At 39.4% G+C, this 24,886-nt stretch overlaps 1 long non-coding RNA gene across 1 annotated transcript in view; it reads right to left on the bottom strand.

Moving 5' to 3' along the window:
- LOC145989282 (uncharacterized) overlaps window positions 1–24,886 on the bottom strand; it is a 53,557-nt gene that overhangs the window by 13,589 nt on the left and 15,082 nt on the right. Inside the window, exon 2 of the long non-coding RNA XR_014441819.1 lies at window positions 13,369–13,434. This is a non-coding gene — a long non-coding RNA (uncharacterized LOC145989282). The remainder of the gene's footprint in view (window positions 1–13,368; window positions 13,435–24,886) is intronic.

The raw sequence follows: 24,886 nt of genomic DNA, 5'->3' as shown, positions 1-24,886 counted from the left end.
CGTTTTCAATGCGAAAGGATAGGAGCACGTGGATTGAAGGTTTGTTTGGACACATACATCCGGGATACTGGCTCTGGTGACGTCACCGCTTAACCAGTCCCTTGCCCGAGCGGAACGGAAGAAGGGAAAGCTGCGCGGGGACTTTTCGTCCAAGGTTATTTTCATTGTGGTCGCTCTATATAGGCCTTGGCCATCACTGAACCACAAGGTTTCATTTCTTAAAAGGTTAATTGAAATGAACTGGCGAAATGGATGAGAGAATAAACCAATCAATAGACTTCTCGAAGAATTTCAAGTGCCGAAAACCCAGACGCAACTACAAGAACAAGTCCCCCCCCCCATCTCCATCTTCCATGGAAAACTGAAAGAAGACCCAGTCTTGCACATCTCAGGACAGAAACGAAACCAAAAAGGAAAAAAAAAAATCCGTCCACTTGTCTCCATTCCCCCCAACCCGTTAAAGTGCTTTTTAACTCTTCTTCTGCCCATGTATGGAAGATTTCCAACAATACCTCCCCCAACATCAAGCAAAATGTTTTAGAAATTCGATATCCCCCAGCGAGACTCCAAGGCGGAGAGCAAAGCTACATGCTGCAACCAAGCAATTTCAAAACAGAGACAACTCTCGCGCATCTATTAAGAAATACATGGGCAATTAAAAGTTATACTAATTTCCCTTATATCCAAACAGTCAAACTCTTCCTTTTTCTGCGAGAAGTCAGTCAGGTGCTGAAGTTCCGTCAACAGTGTTGCCAGCCATTCTTTCGATAATATCCATGCAAAACTTTACTGTGAAAAGAAGCATTTAAGCCAAATATTATTGAATTAAAAATACTCATCTATATGCATTACGTATCTTGATTCTTGTTATCTGGCATCGCTCTTCTGCCACTTCTCATTGGTTGGTTGGGTGTTTTAAGCCCACTTTATGCACAGTAAGGCTAATTGGGACTGGACCTACAGTTTAAAGTGGGATCCGAACCACTATGTACCTCCACCGGGTATCGAACCCGGGACCCATTGATTACAAGGCAATGACGCTACCACTGCGCCTGCCACTTTTGACTAATAGAAATGTTGAGCATGAGCGATGAGATAAAACTGATGAAGGAAGACTAACAAAGAACGCGTGCGTGTGTTCGCGCACTATCAGCATAATTCTTGGTCTTCAAAAACTGTCTCTCATTTAGGGTTGCACGATATTTCCGCAAATCTCGATCTAGTACATATATATTTTTTTTTAATATCGTAGGGTCGATATCATAAATTTATCGATATTATCGACAATGATGATACAGATATTATCGATTTTTGATTTTGACTTATTTTATTTTACTTCGCGTTTTGTGCCTCTTGGCTAATTTGCGAAGATGGGGATGAGTGATGAAATGATGAAATTGATGAATGGACATTCTCAAACAACCATGCCCGAGCAGGATTCGAACCCGGGACCCTTGGCCTCGCAACGCGATGTGCTAACCACTCGGCCACAGGGTCCGGCTCAGATATCATCGATATCGGCGATAACGATATTATAGATGGTCCTCATAAACAACCTTACTTTGATAGATTATTTTACCTCGCCTTTCTGCCACTTTTGGCTAATCGCGAGAATGACGGATGGTGACAAGATGAAATTGATGACAGTACACCACAGAGGATTATAGTAACCGTGGGTCCAGGCGCCAGAGCCTAGTAAGCCTGAAACATTGCAGTTACCGGGATGTACTACGTCGACTTTCAGGTGCCTTGTCAAAAGATCACCCCCTTACGCTCAATAAACAACCTCGTGTTTGACTTGACTTGTACAGTCACCAGCAATAAAAATGGGGCACCTGGATCCTGAAATACTCGCTTCCCTGCAAGGCGTTGTGTGTGTTGCCTAACTCTACGGCGATAAGTGAATGTTAATAGTAAATTTTCTATGGAAACTTCTACCACCGCCGTTGAGTTAGGCAACATACATTGCGTCTTGCAGGGAAGAGAGTATTTCAGGATCCAGGTGTCCCATTTTTATTGCCGGTCACTGTACATGACGAATGTAACAGCAGCATTCATTCTCGCTATTTTTAATTTCTAAAAGGGGCACGGGGGTTGAGAACTGCACATTGAAGAACGAACCAATGCGCTCCACTATTTTTGGACTCCTATTTTCGCATACAATAAATAAATGGTCATATTGACAGTAGTTCTATACTAGAGAGAATATGGTTTAATGTGAGACAGGGTCATTTACGTAATAGACGTTTACTCTCATACAAAATCCCAAGAACAGAAATTTATAAAGGTTCCCCATTACAAAAAATGACCCTTGAATATAACAAGATCTCAAATCATTTGGTAGACTTGGATTTCGGTATGACACGAACCAAATTTATGAATATGTTAAAGGGGTATCTCTCTTAATAATGCATTTATTATGGGAATTGGATTTGTCATATTGAAGTTTCTTGTAATGATGTATTGATTGATTGATTGATTGATTGATTTAGTTCATTTTACTTCGCGTTTTGTGCCTCGTGGCTAATTTGCGAAGATGAGGATGAGTGATGAAAGGATGAAATTGATGAATGGACATTCACAAAAACCAAGCCCGACCAGGATTCGAACCCGGGACCCTTGGCGTCGCAGCGCGATGTGCTAACCGCTCGGCCACAGGGTCGGGCATAATGATGTATTGTACCAGTGTTTGTGATACATACTTGTTTTGTGTAATTCAGATGAAATGGGTAAATATCTGAAAATTTCTGTTGTCACAGTTAAGCAGTAAGCCTGTTCTGTCACCATGATGTATGTATGTATATATATATATACACACATATATATATATATATATATATATATATATATTATGTATTATCTGTCTATGTTTGTGAATGTGTGTGTGTGTGTAAAGGAGGAAGGAGGGAGTGTGTATGTGCGTACGTACAAGTTGTAAATGAAAATGTAATATTTTGATATTATCTTCAGTAATTGGACACTTGTCTCTGTTGAAGGGAAATAAATAAATAAATATTCAACGAGGAACACGAAACTCCGTTTCTCTCTAAAATTGCAATTCAAACGTCGGACAAATACATTTAGCATGGGTTGAGCCGACACTGCTTTTACCGATTACCACCGATACCGATAATTGCAATTTTTTGTTTTTTTTAAAAAAAATAATGATCAATATTGGTTAGCAAATATTCTTCTCCAATTACATGCATCAATTTACCAAGAAATTTGCTTTAGAATATTCAAAAATGACATCAGAATAAAAATAGATATTATGTACTCACAAAATAAAGTTTTTCGGGGAAAATAAGATATTTTAAATTTTGCACACATTTCCAGGATACTTAGACTCAGCGAAAGTGTCGCGCGTCATTTTTGCGCATACTATGAAAGACCAATATGTCGGAAAGGTATCGGCTGGTATCGGTATCGGCTCAGCTCTAATATTTAGTTATATCGATATAATCGATACTGAAAATCGATATCGAACAGCTCTACTTTCATTGCATAAAGAATGACGAGCACTGGTCTAGAACGGATTGTCGTCAAGCTACTAAGCTACACGCGGCTTATCGTAAGCTCTTATGCAAGTGACTATCTAATAATACCCTATTCACTTCAATGGCTTAATCTCTTTTGGCGAACCACACATATATGAAATTACGTAATGCAAGTTGTAAAAAGACTGAGGGAAAAAAACATTTCCGTGAGTGAATACTTCTGGGCATTGATTGCTCGAAATAACACCGTCGCAAGGTGCGAAACGCTGGTTTAACGCCTGAATGGATCTACCAAGCCGTCATTGCTGCTACGGGATTCTGTTCGTAATAGACATAATGGAAAATGTGCATGTTGTCTTGTCTCTCTTAATTGCAGGAGTGGATCCCACTTTAAACAGTAGGTCCAGTCCCGATTAGCCTATCAGCGCATAGACTTAAAACAGAAATTCAATTAACTGCAGGAGCATGGACCACTTGATAGTTTCGGATTAGGCAATAAAGTGTAATTTATTTTACATTTTCTTGGGCAAAAAATGTTTATACTTCGCGACTAATGAAATAAATGAATGAATACACTCATTGATGTAGCTCGTCGCCACGTGGCTGAATCGGCAGTAAACCCTCCGTTCATCCTACACGGGCATACATCCCGCTGATATTCAGACAAACTGCTCATAGATTCTTCATGCTCTTCGATTGATTGATTGAGTTGGTGTTTTAAGTCCACTTTATGCACAGTAAGGTTAATCGGGACTGGACCTACAGTTTAAAGTGGGATCCGAACCACTATGTGCCTACACAAGGTATCGATCCCAGGACCCCTTGGTCAAAAGGCGGCAACGCTACCATGCGCCATCGTGTAGACCTCTTCTTGCTCTTGTTTACTTTTCTAACATATCAATCGATCACCCTGTACATAACCCTAACATATCAATGGATCATCCTGTACATGACCTATCTCAAAATAATCAGTAAAGTCATTGGCTTGTACGAGTAAGACGCATAATAACACAAAACCGACTTGTTTTATCAACGTCATCTAATCTCACTACCATCCGCAGTTGGAAAACTGAATGTCAATGGAGTCATTTAAAATATATGACAGAGATTATTTGTTTATTTCCTTCTACCCTGTGCCAATCCCCATGACGGAATGGTTAGCACGGCGCGCTAATGTGTGTTCTTGGTGAGTGTCCCTTCATCAATTTTATTTCATCGCTCATCCTCATAGTCGCGATTAGCCAGAAGTGGCAGTAAAACGAACTAAAATAAAACAAATCAATCAAACCTTCTACCACGTAAAAAGATGACTGGCTAAGACCGTAATTTTCGCTGCCATCCATCTACCGTTAAAAAAACGACCATGACCCGTTTTTAAAGTATTAACGACTATTACATAATTACAATAATTAATGTAACTTTAATGATTTATTTTCTTAAAATAGATTTATGGTGCACGCGACTGTATTTAATAATCATCTATCTATCTTTACGAATGATTTTTTTTTTAGATTTACATTTTAAAAACTGTTGCGTTCCGTTTTAGTAAATTAACAGGCAAACTGTCAAATTTTTAACGGTAGAATATTGTAAACTTTACGGTAACTTTCAACAATGTACAGTCACCAGCAATAAAAATGGGCTTGAAATACTCGTTTCTCTGCAAAGCGTTATGTGTGTTGCCTAACTCTGCGGCGATAAATGGATTTTAACAGCAAATTTTCAACGGGAAGTTCTGCCACCGCCATAGAGTTAGGCAACACACATAACGCCTTGGATCGAGGTGTCCAATTTTTGTTGCCGGTGACTGTACATAGTAATTGATTATAAAGTAATTGGTTTCAACATACTGAAATACAGCAATGCGCAACAGATTGAAGATGCGTGTCCACCCTTCTCCACTTTCTATATTGTCGTGAGACCCCGCTCTCGCAGAATATGAATAATAGTTTTGCGGGTGTCTGCCCCCGCCCAGCGGCGCCAAAACTTGCAGACTCGGTCCGATTGCACAGCCGAGAAAGAATCCGTCTTCAAAAATCGTTTCACTTCCCCAACAATCGAGCAACAATGGAGTACACCCTGATGCATCATTTAATAAGTCTATTCTCGACAAAGAGCAAACAATCGTATGTACCGGGTTCTGAAAAATTTAAACGGTAAGCGCTGACCGCACGGGAATCAAAAGAAGAAAGGTTTTCCATAGCTCTGTGCAACTGGAAAAAATCTGGAACGTCGAATTTCCAGCTTGAACACGTGTTAATCCAAATCGTAAAAAAAGCAAGAATAATAAAAAACGTGAAGGCTTTCCATTTCAAACAATGCAATATGAATAAAGTTATTAAATTGTTTACCACAATCGAATTGCTCGTCGACATACGAGGATTGATCAAAAAGTTCATTTCCCCCAACATCTTTCACTTTTAAGTTACGCTACTCCAATGATCATGGAACATACGGATACTGGCAGAGTAGAAGACTGCTACGAAGTGTTCCTCAGCATACAAGATAATGTAGAATTGTAGAATAATGGCGAACAAGCTCTGTTTTCGTGGGAAAAGTTATAGACGGAATTGCGGAATTCTGCGATCTACGGTAGTGTAATGGTAAAACCGCTTTCTAATCAAGAGGTCTCGGGTACGATACCCGGTGGAGGAACTTTGTGGTTCAGATCCCACTTCAAACTGTGGGACCTATCCCAATTAGTCTACATGTTCATAAAGTGGATATAAAACAAAAACTCAAAAGCTTACATTTTATGTACTAAATTAAATCATAATATCCGGTCGATTGCCTTTATCTCTACAGAGTTCGAAACTTACCAATTCGAGCTTCTATTGCGTTATTTAAACATTTCGTTTATTTTTATTTTATAACACCATTAAGCCTTGTTTCCATGATATGAAAAATTCAATATGCTGACCAAGGGAGAAATTTATTTTACTACATAAAAACTTACAGGAAGGGAGGGAGAAGCATCTTAAGAATAGCGAAGAATGCTAACAAGAAAAAGGAAAACAGATAAGAGGAAGGTATTATCTATGAAGTGAAATGTAAAGAATGTCAGAGTGTGTACATAGGAGAAACGAAAAAGAGGCTGAAAGACAGGTTGAAACAACATAGGGATGATATACGACTTAATAGAGAGAGAAATGCGATATTTAAACACACGAGAGAAACAGGACATGACATAGAGTGGGATGAGGCTAAGCAGATAGGAAGGGAGAAGAGAATACTAGTGAGAAAATGGAAGGAGTCCAAGGAAATAGAGAAGAAAGGTGAAGAAGACACAATGAACTGGAATGGGGGACTGATGATAAATAAAGAATGAAGGAAGGCCTTAGAAAGAGTGGAAAGGACAAGAGAGAAAGAGGGGAGAAGAAGGAAGAAGAATGAAGGAAATAGAGCATGAGATAAAGAGTCCAACCACATTCACTTTCAGGTGAAAGTAATGTTGACAAGGGAAAGCCACCTGCTAGTATGTTCCAGAACAACTTTCTAATAGTCTGGAGTGGGAGTATTTTTGTGTATATATATCGTCCTGTTCTTGTACCTTGTTACATTTGTACTTGGTACATAGTCTGATGAAGACCTTGCTAGAAGGTTGAAACGTTACGTTTGTATATATTTTTTATAATAAAATAAATTTCTGCCTTGGTCAGCATATTGAATTTTATTTTATGTTATAAATATTTCTGCAGAAGGCTCTATTATATGCGACGGTGCTGAGCGTAGGCAGTGAGTTATGCTCCGGTTCCCTCCACCCACACACAAGCTACACATTTCAATAGAAACACTACTATTTTTAATCTCCCAGATTTTGATGTTAAAAGAACAAACAGGGTGGCTTGGCTGAGACTCGAACTCCGAATCAAATCGAAGGAGTCCAGCGTTAATTAAAATTCAAGTTATCGAAATGGATTCAACATACGGCCGCGATCGAGAACGCGTGGAGCCTCACCTACACACACCCCCGTGGACCTTCACGGCAAGGCGATACGCTACCTATATTTAACGCTCTAATCTCAAAGACGAACGAAAAACACGGAAACTTGAAATGTAGCCAACAAGCGGAATTCCCTGTAGTTAAAAAACCTCAAGGTCTATGTCTCTTGGAGACCGTGCACTGTCGAGGAACGTTTTCACACGCTGTCCCGAGAGAGAACAGTGTTGAGAAAATTCCGGTTGTACTCGCAATAAAAAAATCACCGAAAAAATCATGCTGTTCACACAGAATATAACAGAAGGCTTACAAGGAAAACATATATACGGAAGAAATATGAAATATTCAGAATATTGTCAAAAGCATGATACATGTAGCATACAAATCATATGTATCAGAAATAGAGAAAAATTGAATAAGCAATACTAAACCTTTTGGGAAAAGTAAGAAAATAACAATAGAAATCTAGCTTATATGATATGTAAGGGTAATACAGGGTGTCGGGGATAGAGATATACAATAATACACGGTTTGGTACAAAGTAACTCAAAGTTTTTATGTACGCTAGTACACTCAATGTGGGCACCATTTGTAGCTCGACAGATATCCAAACGATAATTCAAGCTCGTGCCAAGTGTTGACCAGCATCTGAAGAGTTATTAGCGTGAACTTTGCTGTTGTACTCAACAACTTTAATGAAGCCCCATGCAAGAAAGTCTATTTTTTAAATCTGGGGACCTCGGTGGCCAGGCAGTTCTGCGCATGCGTGACTCAACAGCACGATTGATCGTACAAGTGGAATACTGATATCCGGGATCGATGGTATGTCGACTGAGCTTCACCACGAGACAATAGAGGGAATAGTTTTCGCATTATAAGCAGTTATGTTTGTATACCTCTAGCCCGGACACCCTGTACATCGGAAACAGACACATGAATTACTAATAGATTTGCAGAAGTTTTTTCAAAAAGCTCATGCTCCAAATCCTTCAATATCTAACAACATATAACATGATAGTATCTTAAACGTTGTTAACAGATACTATCACTATTGCAGAATACAATGAAGCTGTAAAGAAACTAGTCACCGAAATCTAGCGGTCCAGATCAAAGGTCGTGCCAATCTAGCGTGTGCTCCTTTATGTTACATTTACAACAGTATTTTAAAAACGCAATTTCTTTCTGATTTTTCGCAAATTAGCAAAGTTTGTCCTGGTTTCTAAAAGGGAAACCCACTTGAAATTACATACTATCAACATATCTCGTTAATATCAACATCATCAAAAAAAATATATTCTTACCTAAACAAACGCACCCAATTTGAGATTATAATCAGGATATGTCACACAGAGTCTACTCCTGTGTATTCCAGGGCCCCAATCTTCGACCATTGGTTTCTTCCTCTGTCTGTGAGGTGTTTGTCTTTACAACCTTGCACTTCTAACCTTTCTCGAGGGTTTTTTTACACCCCTTTATTAAGGCTCAAGTAAGAATTTTAGAAAAGGGTATATTTCCCTGTATACACTGAAGGATGCAAAATGGCCACATGTGCCGACGTAGCCAACAATTTTAATTCCACTCATCAATCAATTACTCTTCCTTTTATATATTAACGATCTGCTAAAAACAATTAAGTACTATAAAAACAAATATAAGATCCAAACGATCTACTGAACCAAGCAGACCTACCGAACGCACCAAGATAGAGCGATCAAAAGAAACTATACTTTAATAATATAAAGTGCTTCGTGATAACTTTTCCCTGGCAAAACGAACCTAATATTTTCATTATTCTTTCCATCTTCTTCTCTCTTATAATCTATTATATTGCTCTAATTGGTATTTATGAATTTTCCTTATTCTATGAACCTGTATTGTAATTGGAGCAAAATCTCTGTTACAGATAATTGATTGATTGATTTGCTTTATTTGACTTGGCGTCTTGTGCCACTTTTGGCTAATTTGCGAAGATGGGGATGAGTGATGATATGGTTAAATTAACGAATGGGCACACACAAACATCCATACCCAGGCCAGGATTCGAACCCACCCGGGCCCCCTGGCGTCGTAACGGGATGTGCTAACCACTCCGCCACGGGGCCGGCTGTTACAGATAAGTAAATAAATAAGTAAAATTATTTAAAAAAAGGCAAACTGCTCGAGGAAAGGAAATCGATTTCATACTGAGAGGTATGGGGTGGAAACTGGTTGAAGGGTGACAACTAACCAGAATACAAGAAAAAAAAACCTGACGAAATACCGACTAATTACTGACCAACTTCATTGTAGTTTACGGTTTTAGTTTTTTTAGAAAATATTATCTGGTATCCAACATGCCTTTTTATTGAACGCAAAATAACATATTTATATAGATAAGAGTGTGTTACCAATGTTGTACTTTATGTTTTTGTTTTGTACTAAAATCGATTGGAATCTGACTTCGACTTTTTTGGTTTAATTAGAATAAAGCTCCAAATTCAGAATTATTTGTGGTGCATGCTAAAGGTCCCGGGTTCGATCCCCGGCCGGTTCAAATCCGGGAACTTTTCTAACGGTGGAAGCGGCCCCGGCGCCTACCCAGCGTCGAATAACATGGGTACCTGGGGGAAACCCTGGGGGGTAAAGGCGGTCAGGGGCGTGATGCTGATCACATCACCCCCACTCACGACCGGATCAAGAAAGTGTGGGGCGTTACCCCCACACCCCCTATACGCCTTCATGGCGTGGTGCTATGCGCAGGGGAACACTTTACCTTTATGTGATAAAGGAAAAAGTAGTAACGGTAGTTATAAACGAAAACATTAACTATCTTTTTATCAAAATTCCTTATTCTTAGCATTTCCCGTATGATAACTAATCAGAAGCGAGCTGTGCGTCACAAATATATACATGCAACGTAGCCGTGTGCGATACAAGCAGTGCATCGCTTCACGCATTTCAAGGCCAGTAATTAAACCTATGTCGCAAACTTTGCTTTTTACTCTACTCTACGTTCACAAGTTGGATGTGAGATTAAAATCAGAGACGTTATACAGAGTGTCCACATGAAACTTCCCTGATTTCAAATTACAATTCGACATAGACCTTGCGGTTTGTGGCATCATGTAAAGCAACTAAAAAGAGCAGTACGTAGTGTGATATGCGGAAACGAAATCGCCTATTTCAGTCCAAAGACAATTCAGACGTTCGTTTGAAAGACAACCACCAGATATAAAGACAATTAAGGCTCGGTATTACAAGTTCCTAGCCACTCCATCAATCACACCTGACATGCTAGTGCGCACATGGGTCGAGATCGAGTATCGGCTAGATATTTTGATGGTTACGAAAGGAGAACACGTAGAAGTACGCTAAATTAAGAAAAAGAAGAAGAAAAACTTTTTGAGTTGCACTGCAAGGCTCTATGCCGAATAGTTTCCTCAGAATTGTAATTTGAAATCAAGGAGATTTCATGTGGATACCCTGTATTAAGGCCCAGTGGCTGCGAATTGTGGTCAGATGCCTCCGCATTATGGCCTTCTAATGCTAAGCCTTGTCCACCAAGAGAAAGTAAACTGTTATTGCCCCTCCCTTACCCCAGTTCTGAGACCCAATCGCCGCCACTGTCAAGGTGTAATAAATACTTGCTTTGACAATGCTTAACCGGTCATTATTAATGTTGAAAAACACGTGACATTGTGTAGAAATATTGAGTAATAATAATAATTTAGTCGATACTAAGGAAAAGTACAGTTTTAATTAGTGTGATTTTGGCAGCATTTATGTTAGAAATTCTTTCACCTAGAACAGACTCAAGAACCACCGTTAAGTCGTGGCTTCAGAGGTTAGCAACAGTGTCTGATGTGCCCGGCCTTTCTTCTCTCTGACTCGGCCAACTGTAGGACGCGAAGAAGGCTTGGCAGAGGTATTTCCGTTCGCGGTCACCGACGAAAATAAAAATTTGTTTCGCCTTTTTGCAAATCACCTCAGCATCCCACCTTGCCACGCCAGCTAAAGTCGAGCAGCACATGTGGGCCTACGTAACTGAAAGGGAATGCACGCAATGTTTTACCTGTCCCTGTACACAATTGTACCCTTCCTTCCACTTTTTTCTGTCTTTTTTTTTTGCCAAAGGCGACGATGAAGATGAAAGGGTGATTACATGAAGTTGGTGAAGAAACACTTATGTTTAGACCAGGATTTGAACCTGACACCTTCGGTGGCAAGATCGTGGTTCGATGGCTCAAAATGCTCGACCGCCGAGGAGGCTAATTATGTATATGAACACTCGGTCGTGCGACCAGCAAAGTTGCATAAGAAAAATAATTTCCAAAATACATATAATAAAAGAGCAATTTCAACCTGTACACATGAGGGGGGGGGGGAAAGGCCGACCTCCGTTCGAATCCCGACCTGGGCATCGGTGTTCCTTGTGAGTGTCACTTCGTGAATTTCATAATATCATCACTCATCATCATGGTTGCGATTAGCCAAAAGTGGGAGAAAAGAGACGCTAAATAACAAAAATTAAATCAAATCAATGAAACCAATAGGAAACGAAAAAAAACGAAAGTTTCTTTCAGGAGTTGAGTGTAAGTCCACTTTATGCATAGATAGGCTAATCGGAACTGGAGCTACAGTTCAAAGTAGGATCACAACTAGTGTACAGTGAGTCTCCGCCGGGAATCGAACTCGGGAATTCTTGATTGCAAGGCGAAAAAATATACAGAGTGAACCAAAAGTATGTGGACAGAAAATGATAACGTTCAGCATGATCTCACTAAATTGCATCCTCCTGTCTGGGTCATCCTCCAATAAGCCATGAGTTAGCCGTGGACGACAAGCTTTCAACCCAATAGATTTCAGGATTCGTATAATAGAGGTTTGTGAAATGCTCAATTCTGCCGAGGCTCTTCTTGTACACTTACTGTCCACCTACTTTTGGTTCACTCTGTATATACGACTGAAATCACGCACTACACAAAGTATTAGGCTGCACAGATAGGTATGTGTGTGTGTGCGTGCGCGTATGAATAGATATACATATAAAGGGTGTGCGTGTGTATCTCCAACTTATAAATATCTGTTTCACTAGACTGCCAACTGCTGTCATTCTTTGGAATCCAGTGACAACGATCACAATACGTTTCCTTGGACTAGGGCCACACAACGTCAGCCAGTTGGTATAGGCCAAGAACAAAACAGAGCGGCATACTGAAATTAATGTTGTTCGCTCGGTTTCACAGCTGCTTCTTTCTTACCATCACAAGAATCACCTTCTGAGAGATACGTTTTAGAGTGTGACATATCCCCCGTCCTCAGATGTTCGTTTCAACGGCTCGGGAGTAAAACTTGATAATCTACACCCATTTCAAAATTGAGTTAACATTGGATTCAGTTGCTGCACGATAGTGAATGAGGTTCCTTCAGTAGTCGCTGAAAGGCGGAAACATCTGAGTAACCCTAAGCCACAATGAAACGGACGAAGTTTTACCTCGGTTTCATACTTTTATGGGTTATCAAGTTTTACTCCCGAGTCGCTCATTTCAAAATCTGAAATTTTGTGCTGGGAGAGTCTACAGACGTTATTTGGCTACGCACACTCTATCAATGCAAAGGTTCATTAAACTTCTGTACACAGCAATGCAACTCGGGATTCATAAAGAGAACTAACTAACACGAAGTGAAATATCTCATCATACTGATATTTGGAAGAAAATAGACCTTCATACTTTCAAATTCCATACTGTTTACTTGCTTCGCGTCTATTTTTTATTCCTACATAAAAACAGTTCCTCTCAGGAAGCGAGCTATAAGACTATTTACTACTTATCACTTAGAAACTTATTTTGTTGGAGCATATTTTTCTTTTAATATGTTAGACCAAAAAAGTCCTACTACTAGTAATTATTAAGTTAAGAAACTTAGTCCTTAAGGTAAGAAATTACGTACCGCATACTTCTCCACCACCAGCGTCGCTCATGTCGTTGTCAGGAAACCGATGAAAACTTTACCCGCCTGAAAAAGAAAATGAGCACAACCATTATTTAGACTCATGGACACAGCACATTACGAAATGATTAAATTATCTGAAACAACTACATGTAAAGTGCATAAAGAGAAGTAGAAGCTACTGTGCAGCGGGAAGATTGCACAGTCCACATTGATGTATGAAAACTCGCGCGCCACTGTATGAACAGCAGGTAGCAAATCACGCACAGTCTTCGGGAAAATCCATGTGTGTGTACAGTACAGCCACCGGCAAAGAAAATGGGACACTTATATCTTGAAATATTGGCTTCTCTGCAATGCGTCGTGTGTGTTGCCTAACTGCACGGCGATGGGCTAACCTCCCAGGGTGGGAATGCCTGATTTTAGATGAGCCATAGCCCGTCCCTGGAAAACACACGAAGCGAGTTAAGATGGTATTTCCAACGTATTTTACTTATTTTGTATAACTTTTGTGCCTCTCCAGGTAATCGCAACGACAAGACTGATTGGATGGAAATGACAAAAGGTAACTAACAAAGAAACCCATATGTCCACGCCAGGAATCGAACATAGGACCGTCGGTGGCGAGGCCAGAACTAAACTGTCGTTGTACAGTGTCTCTCAAAAGTTTTAGGACAAAGACATTTTAAACTAGGCAACCCAATATACGCAAGGCGTTGCTGGGTTGCCTGTAGAGTTAGGCTCAATTTCAGGGTAGCCACATGCAATGAAACAAAAAAAAAAGTATTATTGTATAAAAAAATCACTATTATATCGCAAATGACAAAATTCTTTCTGAAAGAAAAAGAAATAGGTTCTCTAGCATTTCATCGCTGATGACTCTACAGAAAGGAAAAGAGATAAGAAGAAAAGAAAGGTGACAAAGGAGAGGAAACAGAGACAGCGAAAGGAGAAGAGGAAAAGTAGAGGTGAGAAGAAAGAGAGGATAGACGAAGAGAGGAGAAGTAATGAGAAGAAAGGAAAAAGATTCGAGGAGAGATGAGGCAAATGGAGCAAGAGGAGATGCGATGAGGAAAACGAGATGAGAGAAGAGGAATTTGGAGAGGAGACGAGAAGCGGGGAGTGGAGAGTAGAGTAAAAGAGAGAAGGGAGTCCTCCTTCTTCTTTCCTCTCCTTCTCCTCTGCTTTTATCTCATATCGCCTTCCCTACTTTTCTCGCATCTTGTCTCCATCACACTCTTCTCCACTCCTCTTATCTCCTGTCTTCGATTTCCGACTCCACTGCACTCTTCTTCTTCTTCATTTCGTTCTTCTCCCTTCTCTCTTTTACTCTACTCTCCACTCCCAGCTTCTCGTCTCCTCCCCTCCTCTCTTCTCTTCTTTGCTCCATTTTCCTCATCTCTCCTCGAATCTTTTTCCTTTCTTCTCACTAATTCTCCTCTCTTCGTCTATCCTCTCTTTCTTCTCACTAATTCACCTCTCTTCGTCTATCCTCTCTTTCTTCTCACTAATTCACCTCTCTTCGTCTATCCTCTCTTTCTTCTCACCTCTACTTTTCCTCTTCTCCTTTCGCTTTCTCTGTTTCCTCTCCTTTGTCACCTTTCGTTTCCTCTTACCTCTTTTCCTTTCTGTAGAGTCATCAGCGATGCAATGCTAGAAAACCTATTTCTTTTTCTTTCAGAAAGAATTTTGTCATTTGCGATATAATAGTGATTTTTTTATATATATACAATAATACTTTTTTTGTTTCATTGCATGTGGCTAACCTGAAATTGAGCCTAACTCTACAGGCAACCCACCAACGCCTTGCGTATATTGGGTTGCCTAGTTTAAATTGTCGTTGTCCTAAAGCTTTTGAGAGACATTGTACAGAATTATCTTACACGCAAGGATTTCTGACTATACGTTAAGAGCGCGCATACAATAGGATTTGTAAAAGTAAAAGCCTTTACATTTGCATATTAAATGCACGAGCATATGCTCTTACTCATACACACAAACTTCACGATTACGTTACAGGTTTCAATTCCTAACCTACAATTCCGCTTAGGGCTAATAATGCATATGTTGTTAGGTTAGGAACTCTTAGCATTTAGTTTTGGCTTTTAGTGAAAGCCGGCTGTGCCCCGGACCAGACCCCAAAGTCCAGCTGCACCTTGACATGTAAAGAAACCGCCATTCTGGCGCCCCTTGCATCTGGCCTCGCACCCCGAATTCCGACGCCGCAGCGACAGATGCAAATTGCATGGGAATATTCTGTGGACGATTTTCTTGTTATGCAATGAAGCTCACCTACGTTATGTTCTTTTCCATCTCAAGGTCGACAAATAGGTTCTGGCGACCAGGAACTGAAAAACACCGTTCTGTGTCTCACGAGGAAAGACTTCTTCACTTTTCTCGTAGCGCCTTCTCCAATATGGGAACGTCTGTCACTAGTACCAAAACGCCCTCATATATCTACGAGGGGAAGTCAGAAAGTAAAGTTCCCTAATTTATATGTAATGTTATATTACAAGCGAGCTGCTTCTTCGCTGAGATGAAACTTAGATTTTGATTGGTTGATGGCAGCGGTTTCCAATGTCAGTTACACTTGAATCTTGAAAAATACATATTCAAAATGACTACTATACTGGGGAACACAACATTAAATATTAATTAGGGTACCTTATTTTTTTTACTTCCCTCGTATTTACCAAAGTAGGTGAACTAACCGCCTTCACTTGAAAATATAAAATAAAAAAAGTTCAAAAAACAACAATCTGGCGACACCAAGGCTCGCTCGACAGCTCAGTTGTTACAGTAATAGAACGATAAACTAGAGACCAGGGTTCGAGTCTTGGTCGAGCCTGTGTTCCTCGCTAAAACTTCTTGTAATTTGGATTTAATATTACGAGAAAATAATATCGTTTGCGTTTTCTTACTTTATGTCGCTGCTCTCCGACGATGAGGATGAAAAACTAATAGATGATGATTTTTTTATTGATTTGCTTTATTTTGCTTCGCTTTTTGTGCCACTTTTTGGCTAATTCGCGAAGATGAGGATGAGTGATGATACGATGAAATTGATGAATGGACACTCACAAACATCCATGCCCAGGCCAGGATTCGAACCCAGGAGCCCTAGCGTCGTAGTGCGATGTGCTAACCACTCCGCCACGGGAGCCGGCGACTACATGAGGAACTACTCCCACACACTCGAACCCGGAACTAGTGGCTTCGAGATGGTAAGTCGACCGAAGAACTCATCCGGGTGAAAAAATATATTTGTGTTCAATTAAGATATAGTTAGACCGATATAGTGGCCTTGTAGTCAAGGGGTCCCGGGTTCGACTTTCGCAGTGGAGCCACATAAGCGGTTGGAATTCAACCTTAAACTGTATTGCACACACATTGCTCCGAATGGAGTACGGTAAGAATGGGGCAACCATAGAAAACCGTTTTAAAATTTCATCCCTCATACACCCCAATCTTATATTCAATATCTTTCACGATATTATCCTAATCCTTGGAGAAATCAAGTCGTTCACCGACCTCCAACCCGTCCAAGCTAGGGTAGGATGCGGGAACTCCTTCCTCATACATTGTTAACGCATATGGACGGGAATTCACGTTAGCCATTCGAATCAATAGCCTTAAACGCAACTTTAAATTAATAATACTGATCCCTAAGGGGCAGAGGTGGCGTCAGTGAGGGTGCGAACTGCGAAGGGGTGCTTCACTATCTGATCTCAATACTAACAACAACAACAACAACAACAAAAATATATAAAAAATGAATGTATAATACTCCAAGTTTACTATCACTATTTACGGTGGCCATGCATTTTTTACTAGCCTCTGTGTAATATAACTATTGTTTATAATTACTATTGAAAAAAACAATTGAATTTTAAACAGTAACGTGTAACTTTTTTCATTGACTTATACAGTTAGTTGATTACATGAATTAGAAAATCACTTACGCTTTTCTTCTGATTTTATCAGACTTTCATCATCCATATTTATTTTTTTGTTTTGTTTTGTTTTAAGTACACTTAATCGGGACCTACGATGGGATACGAACCACTATGTGCTCCACCGGATATCACATCCGGGACCCCTTGATTATAAGGCGCTAACGCTAGTAAATACGGTTACAAACATTCACAATTTCGGCCATTTGTGGAGGTGATGTGATCAGCACCACGTTTCGGCCGCCTTTAACTCTCGAGATTGCTCCCAGGTACCCATTTATTACAGGCTGAGTGAACCCCAGAGCCGTTCCATTGCTGGAAAATTTCCATTTGCAATCATTCACCCCGGGAATCGAAACCGGGTACTTACACAGTATTAGAATATATATAATTATTAACATTATGTTTTCACTGCTTTTCGGGTAAAAAAAATCTGCTCCGTATAGGTATAAAAAATGAATACTCAATATTGCAAGTATAAATGTAACCTTACTTCAAACAAGAAATATGATAACAAAAAGAAGCTGGGTTTCTGGTGGCGCCTGTGCGAAGAAGGTGTAAAATTGACAAGCAATAGTTAAAAAAAAATACATCTTTGTGTCAGCTACTCATCATTCGCAACATCGAAAATACACAAAACAACAGAGACCATGAAGAAACAAATAATAATAAAAAGTGTTCCCCTGTGCATAGCACCACGCCATGAAGGCGTATGTGGGGTAACGCCCCACACTTTCTTGATCCGGTCGTGAGTGGGGGTGATGTGATCAGCATCACGCCCCTGACCGCCTTTACCCCCCAGGGTTTCCCCCAGGTACCCATGTTATTCGACGCTGGGTGTGCGCCGGGGCCGCTTCCACCGTTAGAAAAGTTCCCGGATTTGAACCGGCCGGGGATCGAACCCGGGACCTTTAGCATGGTAGTCAGACGCGTTACCGACTGAGCCACCGCGGCCACTACAAATAATAATACACGAACAAAAAACACCTCTCTTGGAAACAATACAGCGACATCTCTGTGGAGTATCTTTGTTCACGGAGTGTAAATTTGAGGAGCAAATACGGCGAAGCCTCTTGAGACATCTTATTTACAGCCCCTCCTGATATGACAAACACCGTGGAAGTTTTGTCTCGGCAAGCGTGCCCCGGAGTAGAAGGAAGGAAGCTAGATGCAGAGAAGAAGAGTCGGGAGCCATGCCTTTATACAGTCACGGGCATTTCTGGGTTGTGACGACCTCAAATACTTTCACAGAAGTGTCCGTGACTGTACAACAATTGGCGCACAGAACAAAGAATGACAACACAAAAAAATAAGGAATTTGAAAAATGATGCCGGTTTTAGCATGCGAGTCAAGCCACACCTAAAAATTTAACATATTTCTATTCGCATTTCAATAAAATTTACGCAGAAATGACCAAAAATCTTAGTACTCTATTCTCTGTCCGCTGGGAGAACGAAGTTTTGATTGATTTATTGAATTAAATTTGTGGGGCACGTTAACACATGGGTTATTTGCACACAAACGGGGCCCAGCCCCTTATCGTAACAATATGCCCTTCAAGCAGTTCCTGTCTGTCCTTCAAAGAACATAATGAACAAATTAAACTCCTAAAGAATTAATTATACATGTTCTGTGTACACTGGTATGTTTGTAAATATAATTATGTCCGTATGTGTGTATATTTGTTTATATATGAGTACATACATGTGTATAGTTATGAACGTCTGCATGTCGATATGTATCTTGTTATACTTCTGTAAATGTCATTTTTAGATTTATGTTTTGTATAAAATCTGTGCTAGTATTCTTTACGCAATGATTAGTGTAGTTTTGCTTTCTCTTTCTATCTTCTTTTGTTTTGTATTGTTGGAATTGTAATTTTTTTAATCTATGTAAGCCTATTATAATTGGAGCCAAAGCTCTGTTATAGGTGAAAACAAATTAATAAATAAATAATGAACATCTGTCTATGAGGATTAAAATATCCTTACAGACGTTAAAAGCTGAGGCTGTAATGCGGCACTCGGCACGTGTGTGTGAACATATGTGAAATGACTTAATGTACTTTGTGTTTAATATAATAAAGTATACCGTAATTTTATGTGTATGGTTGAGTGGAAGAAATGGCTTTGTACGGCCTTAACGCCGCCATTTAAAAGAAGGCGTTAATAAATAAATACATAATAATGACAACACACACACCTACAGACTGTAGGTCCTGACGCCAGAGCCTCCTTCGCCTGCAAGAAGCAGTTACCAGGGTGTAATACATGGAAGTGAGATTGACATTTGGGTGCCATCTCAAAATGTCGCCCTTTGCACCAGGGGTAGAAAACTACAGGTCGACGGGTCACCATGGCCCATGAAAATTTTCACCTGGCGGCTGAATTTTAAAATTCAATGCTAAAAAATCTATTTTTTAAAAAATTTCGAGTTCGCATATGGAAATTCCTACGTGTATCATTAAATGAGAATAATAAACATGACATTATATTTTCTTTCTAGCTGAATTTTAAAATCTGCGGCGAAAAGGTAGAGTTGGCCTCATATTAGAATGCACTGCGTAATTTTATTCAGGCTGTTACCAGTCAGACCTTCTTTAGGAAGACCACTCTGGTGCAAGAATTAATTACTTTTAATCTAATCTTGTATTAATTAATAAATACAATGTTTTAAGATCATACATCAAAATGTGTAGCTTTATCTTAGTTGGAAAGTCGCAGAGATACTCGAGAGATTTGCCCCCACCATTAGGGACATTTATCACACATTTATCATTCAGGACTGGCAAGCAGAATGGGATGCTGCAACAGTAGGCAGGAGACTTCACACCTTTCTACCAAATATCGAGGAGCGCCTCTCCATGCGACACAATTTCAACCAACTCGAGGACTTATTCATTTTTTAACAGGGCATGGTCCTTAAGGCGAAAACATTGCAAGATTCAACCTCAGGCCGCATGGGTTCTGACCCACTTGTCCACACATCCCTGACACTCCCAAACATAAACTTTACCTATGTCCCTACACGGATGACCGTGTAGATTCCCTTCCATATTGTAACACATACCAATTAACCCCTTCCGCTCATTTCGATAAACTGAACGCCCTCGCAGACTTGGTATCTAATGTCAAACTCTCTGCATACAAAGCAAATCTCCATCAACTTCGTCACTACCAAAGCCCGCAACCAGTTGAACAGCCGATCCGAGTAAGAAGCACGAGACTCAGACATCTCCAGCCGCCTTCCCCACAACAGACGCCACAGGAACAAACACAGGAGGGAACCTCGTCCCCAGGAAATGCTACCGGAGAATATCACCACTCCACTTCAACCGACAACAAGGAGGCAACGGACAGATGAAGAACTATCTTCTGTACCACCTTTCTTCCTTACTACTTCTATAACCTTCTATATACTTATATAACATCTCACTCTTCATACCCTCAATTCCTGACGTATACCTGGATTTCATCCTGAGACTCCCAGAAGTTCTCAATAGTACTGATGCCCCTCCCAGTACCTCTTCCAATTGCTGGACTCCAGCATCCTTCCTCAACCTACCCCCTTCTTTTCTTTTTATCTTATTTTGCTACATTACTCTTCTCCTTGTTCTCTTTAATATCCGTACTTAAGCTCATATTTCTTGCTCTTTCTTTTTCACTTGTATTTATTTATATCCTTTCTCTTATTATTATATTATTTTTTTTTCCCAAATTTCTTATTTACTTATTACCTAACCACTAATCAATGTACGTAGTGATTTCTTTCATATTCGCAGTTTCTAACATCTACAATGTCTCTACATCTCCATATACCCTTATCATTTTTACTTTTCACTATTTGTTCTATTATTATCATTATTATTAGTACTATTAATATACATTCTGTTAACCAATCCTGTTCTGGTTCACCAGAACAGTTGTGATTATACAATAAAGGAAAAAAGAAAAAACGGAGGAATCCGTAAATGTTCGCGGAAAAGACGCCCAGGGTTTATTTTAAGGTACCTGGGCTAAAGCGTATACCTCCGAATGTATTGAATGTATATTATTATTAATAAAGTTATTGTTTGGATACATGGCTTGCCAAAAAAAAAGAACAACAACCTGGCTCCTGAGAGTAAGTGACTGGCACCTGAATTAGTTTTAGTTTTTTTTCTACCCCTGCCTTACACCCGTTAAGAACGAAATTAATGTAAACAAATAGGCGTGGCTTCTCACCTATTGGTTGACGAATTTCCGCTGTGCAGCAATCTTGCGAGTACAAATGTAGTGCACGCACAGAGAAAAAAGTTTGCTTCGAACAACCATACAAATTGGTTTCCGGTAACCAGACATTTGTATAAACAACAAATATTGTTCACCAGAACCAAATTCTTTTAGTAATCATGAACATTTGTTCAGAGTTATCAATAATTTGGTCAAATGGGGCGCAATGGTTGACCGACACCCAAATATGAACCTCACTTCCACACGTACACCCTGGACTGCATCTTGCAGACTAACGAGGCTATAGCGACTGGACCTGCTATACCAGGATAATCCTCTGTGAAAATCGTGTTGTGTCGTCAACCGGCGTACAAAGGATTGTTTTTCAGGAGGGGCTGGAATTGTAAAGGTGGTTAGTACATAGTTCCTAAATTGCAATCAGTGGTCATTTTAAAGGGAGATTGCATTTATCACTTTGGTTTTTCCCCGTTCTTCACTGCTTTTGTTTGAAAATGTTGATATTCTCAAACTTTGGAGGAGGCTATAGCCCCATCAGCACCCCGGCCCCTTTGCATACATCAGTGGTGTGTCCATGTGTGTTTGTAATTACCCCTTTACCCATCTTCTTATTAAGCGTTCACCCTCATCTTTAAGATCCAAAGTTGTAGAAATGCGAAGTAAAGTAAATCAACCAATCAATTTGGTCTAAATTTGCAAATTAGTTCATGGTTACAAAGAAAGCCTAACCAAAGGTATTTTGTTAATTCAAACAATATAAGTTTTTTTGTTTGTGATTAAGCCATGCCACTGCTATATGGAAGCTATGGTTCATTATATATATTACGACTTCTACAGGCACGACCAATATATTTATAGGTACAAAAAGAACGGAACTAACAACAAAAAAAAGTAAGTCATGTGGATTTCTTTACATCAACTTCGTTCTTACAGAGGATGGAGAATAGGAAACACTTCCTTGGTATTCTCTCCAGTGGAGACAGGGAAATTTTCGAACACCCTGCGTCATCTTCTCAGCCAATAAGTCTGTATCCTTGAGCATGTCTTGCTCCAAACGCCGCACTGGCATTTGGCCCAGTGCGTGCGGACGGCAAATTTAAAAGATATGTCCTTGTTTACGTCAGCCCTCTTTTATCAACGAGACACTGTTTACTTGATAAACAACTCGTTTTGTGCCCTACGCGCGTCAAATGACGACCTAATGTGCAATTGTGAATTGTTAAAATGGAAAATAGCAATGTAAAAAGCGTACTTTTATGATCGACATTTTCTTATTCATTCGACGTTTCGACACTTACCCGAAGTATGAAATAAATTGTATAATAGTCAGACTTAAAAAGTACTAAAATTAAACAATGTAAATATGAGATGTTTGCGGTTTCTAAGTAGAGTAACCTTATGGAACATAATTAGGAGTGAAGAAATCCAAAAATATCAGTTAAAATGGACTCAACATGATCTGAGGATGTCAGATAGCCGTTTGCCTTCAAAATTATTAAATTACACGCCAAAAGGAAAAATAAATTTAGGAGAACCATATCGCGGATGGAATGATCAATATTTGTAGTCTAAGAACGGGCTTTGGTTACCCAGACCTGAAAGAGGAAGTAAAAGAAAAAATGCTAATTTGGAATATCTTGTACAATCGAGGGTTCATTATCTCCGACAAACTTACAGAAGACAAAGATTAGATTGGTATCACAAGGCTTTGAATGACAATACCAAAGAAGATTTATGCTTTATTTACTTCGCTCTTTGTGCTACTTTTGGATAATTTGCAAACATGGGGATGAGTGATGATATGATGAATGGACACTCACAAACATCCATGCCCAGGCCGATATTCGAACCCAAGACCCCTGGCGTCGTAGCACGATGTGCTAACCACTCCGCCACGGGTGCCGGCACACTATGCATGCATACTAATCAGGAGCATTACTTTTCATCAACTGGATCTAACATCCTTTTTCTGTTATTTAATACATATTAATTTTTTTATTTATTTGACATTAATTTCCTTGTCAGGACAGTTGTCTTTATGCAAATTTTAGCGAGCTTAACTACACGTAAGATAGATAATAAATATGCTTTTATGTATCTATTCTTATACAGTCTTTTTACCTATTCATGCAATAACAACAATATTAATTAATTTACATATTATTCTGAATAGACCTATAAACTATATTAATGTATTAATTGAAACATTTATACTATTATTATTATTTCTGAGACACTTGGTTCGAGACTCCTCCCGAAATATATATCTTTCTAGATATGTGTCTGGTAACAATGCATTAGAGTAACAGTGATTGAAACACCAATGGATGCTCAAAAATCAGTTGCACTGTTGTTTAAATTTAAATTTCCCTCCTCTCCCACCCATCCGGACCTCTAAGCACTAAAAATATGTAAAACAATGGGGGGAACGATAACAAACACTAAATATAAAAAAATCGTATCATAATTCATTAGCATCATCTGTTAATATTGTGTTTCAAAAAAGGCTTAAAATTCAAAATCTCTCACTAAAATGTAATACTTCTTCTATAGCATCGACGGGCGTAATTTCATATTGTATGAGAAACATTTTTAAACTTCTTGCATTAACAAAAAAAAAACACCATTACATACATACATACAGCGGATATCATTAAATTCTCCATTCTACACTGAATTCTTTTCTTATCTGAATTTGTCAAGAAGCAATCTCTGCAGAGCTCTTAATGCACTTGACCTTAAAAACTATGCTGTTCTCACAATTACGGAGTTTATTATATGATTTGCTTCAACTAATGTTACATAAGGAGGAGGTTGTGTGTGGGAGAAGAAAACTGGAGGATATAAATTCACTTTTACACTTTAAAAATTATTTTTCTCTCTCCTCTTACTACATATTTTAGGCTCTAACAATCGAAATAAGAATGGTCGAAACAGGTGAATTTAACAATGTAATCCTACTATATTGATTGCAGTGGCAGTCGTAAATCAAATATTTCCGTGCTGAAAGCCTACGAATCTGTTCTCGGGAACACAATACGCATTTAGGCAGCTTTCAGATCGAAACGCCACGTGGTACAGAGTATAGAGCTGAGCCGATACCATTTGCCGATACAGACAATTGTACAATTCCAGTATAAAATACCAGGTGCAGAAGTATGAAACCGGAATTTGTTTGCAAGAAGTAAACGGCTGGTGTTTGCAACTGAGAAACAATATTTTATTCAAAGTAAGCTCCATTGCTAGTTACACATTTCTCCCACCTTTACGGCAGGTTATGAATGCCACGCCAAAAAAAAACGTTCTTCTTTTGAAGCGAACCAGTCCGCGAGCCA

Source organism: Lepisma saccharinum, chromosome 6 (assembly GCF_977018435.1).
Source record: "Lepisma saccharinum chromosome 6, izLepSacc3.1, whole genome shotgun sequence".
NCBI classification, from domain to species: Eukaryota; Metazoa; Arthropoda; class Insecta; order Zygentoma; family Lepismatidae; genus Lepisma; species Lepisma saccharinum.
The sequence above is the reverse complement of the archived record's forward strand: the minus strand, read 5'-3'. Positions and strand labels throughout refer to the sequence as shown.